Here is a 3,248-nt window from a genome sequence, read left to right on the forward strand (position 1 = left end):
TTTTTTCTTCCTATTTCTTGAAAAATTTTTTTGTCTTTTCTTCCTCCTGGTGTGTATACGGCCGGAAACTCAATGCTTTTTTTTTCTAGTGATGCCCGGTCTGTCTTTTTCTTCCTTTTCGATATTTTTTTATCGCAACATTCGCCACATCGCTAGGTGTGTTCGCGTGAACACGCTCCCAAGTGGATCGTAGCCGTAGACCGTAGCAGCAGACCGTAACAAACCTGCTTCGCTTTGAAGACCTGACGATGAAGCGAACAGGAAACCGGATCATCTGTGGGAAGCTACTGCCAGGGATCTTCGACGACAAGCAACGTGGGGCACGACTCACCCCTGAGATAAGAGTCTCAAAGTCCTACTACGAAGCTAGCCGGGCAACATAGGTCCATCAAAAAAAAACTAAGTCAGGTTGGGAATTAATTTCTGTTTCCTAGTTAAAAGGGCTTTGCGGCAATTAGACATTTGTTATGGAGAACTCGTCAAAACTCCGAAAGATGATTTCTAGTGGGTATCGCTCCCACAGGAATGCAAAATCAAAAAAAAGGTGTAGACATTTTGATCTGGAGAACTCGTCCAAACTCCGAAAGATGATTACTAGTGGGTATCGCTCCCACAGGAAGGCAAAAAAAAAAATAAAAAAAAGGTGTAGACATTTTGATCTGGAGAACTCGTCCAAACTCCGAAAGGCTAGTGGTTATCGCCCCCACAGAAGGCCAAAACAAAAAAAAATTTGGGTAGACATTGGGAACGCTGACGTCCCATTCCCCGAAGGCACTCGGGCTACAGAAAAAAACACAAACTTATTCATACTTGTCCCTAGTGCTCCCAACCGCAGTGCGAGGGGATCTTAAGGCCCCCCCTCCGAGACTGGTTGGGGCCACTAGGGTCACTCCAGGCACACACGGGTTGGTCTCAGCACGCCCAGCCGCAACGCAGGGGCAGTCTGCAGGGGCTTGCCCCTGGGACTGGTTGGGGGTGTTGAGGCCTCTCGTCCATTCTCGCTGGACACCCCTCCTGCCTCCGCCGCAATGGGTGGAGCGGTTTCGGAACCGCTCCCCAGTCTGGTGGGACAGGAAGGGGTGTCACTCTGAATCCCAGCTCACCCCGTCACAATCCAGGTGGCACTATGGGTTGCCACCTGAGACGTGGGATGAGCTGGGGTCCTTGCAATTCACACACACACTCACTCTAACAACACAAATTCGGCATAGAAAAAAAATTTAAAAAAACTATTAACTTAAAAAAAAATTAAAAACCCCGTTAGCGGACAAATATTTTTCCAATGCCGACTAACGGACAACATTCCGGGAAAATAAAAACCCCAACTACAAAAAAAAAATAAAGTGCGTGCAGCACTGCCTCATCGCGTGAAATAAAAAAAATCCGGATAACTTGACGTGTAGTCTCGTGACGCCTTCGACTACTGCCCCCAATGACCAGTACAACCTGATCCGTCCACCATTCCACCGCAACGCAGGTGGCTGCTTCTGTGGCTGCCCACCTCGGACTGGAGGAATGGTCAACTTCACACGTTGCCCGAACCACTGAGATCAGCGCCTCAGGTGCCACGTTGGGCGCCATCTGTTATGGCGCCCTCAGCAACTGTCATCGATGATCATTCTGGACAACTTGATCCGTCCAACCATCCCACCGCAACGCAGGTGGCTGCTCCTGCGGCTGCACACCTCGGACTGATGGGATGGTCAACTTCACAAGTTGACCAAAATGACCAGCGCGACAGCGCCTCGGGCACCAAATCCCGTTGGGCGCCATCTGTTATGGTAACGCATTTACAAGGGAAGCAGTAAGGAAGGCGGTCGGCATGATGTAGTGGTGCACAGTGGCTAGTCATTGTCGGCTGGGGCGGGTCCTTGCCAACCTTACTGTTCCTGCGCCATAAACAGAAAAAAGTTCCTATCATGCCTATCAAAACTGAAAGCTGTCAAAATCAAAAACCCTGACAGAAGCGCAGAGACCGACTCAAAACGCTTATCAATACAAAATAAAACAACATCCGGCCGAACCGGATGTCACGGACAGACCGTTAACATTCAAAAATTTAAATTCAAACTCAAAAAAAACTGACGCAAAAAAAATTACCGAACCGGACATGGCCGGTTACTAACTCTAAAGTCAAAATTAAAAAAAAAGCTGAAAATTAAAATAAAAAAAGAAAAGGGCCGAATATATAGAGGGGCGCCGCGGATGTTGTTGCGACGCCCGGTGCTTAGTCCCACCCTCAAATAACCATGGCCACCGACGCACCTAATTTTCGGTGGCCCCTTACCTGTATGCCTACCTAGTGCCTTCTAAATAAAACGGAACGCCAGCATTCCCATTTATATTACAATTTATTGTTTACTCATTTCTAATATTTTAAGCTTGTCTTAGAAAATTTATCGGATTATTAGCTAGGTTCCACATATAAACTATGCTCTCTAACAACACAGGTATTAAAGTAATTTGCGTATGTTCGATTAACAAATAATATATATAAAGTGCTATAGTAGACTCATTTGTGAGTATAACCTACTATCGAACCGGTATAAGCGAATGCGCTTAGAATTTATAACGATAATAATATCTAATATGTACAAAAAAAAAGTATTTACCAAAAGCAATGAAGATAAACTTGCGATAGCACTATGTATTACGAGCACGTAAATCACTTTCGTCTTGTGGTTGGAAAGATATTGCCCGCAATAGGGATTCATATGCATATATATATATATATATATATATATTGCATTTGAAAGATAAAAAAAAATTTGAATTCAAAATCCTTTCGCCAATTCGTGCATACTCGACAATCGACGAATGGCTGCTGTCGCAAAAAAAAATTCATTAAATCTACGGTTAAGCTTCCAAAAATGAAGCGCTGAAATGTTTCACGTGATTGCGTGAGCTAACTTCAAACATTTTAAAGCGCCAAAATATATTCTTAAAATGATAAAGAAAAGTGTATGCCTTTTAAATTTTTTTTTTTTGTAAATCTAATGCTTAGGTAGGTATTAGATAAATGGAATTATGCTCGTGAATTGCTGAATACAATTTTAGTTATATCTAAAGAGTTTTGTTCAATATAATGTGTCTAAGATGCATTCACAAATAAACGGCGTATGTTGGAATTAGGGTTAGCGTTCTAACAGGTAGGTGCTGCTTGACCTGGCTGAGACAAAACTGCCTGTTTATTTGTGAACAAACCTTTAAAATGTGTAAATATATTAACTGTGTTTACAACCTTTAAT

Source organism: Eurosta solidaginis, chromosome 1 (assembly GCF_040869045.1).
Source record: "Eurosta solidaginis isolate ZX-2024a chromosome 1, ASM4086904v1, whole genome shotgun sequence".
Lineage (NCBI taxonomy): Eukaryota > Metazoa > Arthropoda > Insecta > Diptera > Tephritidae > Eurosta > Eurosta solidaginis.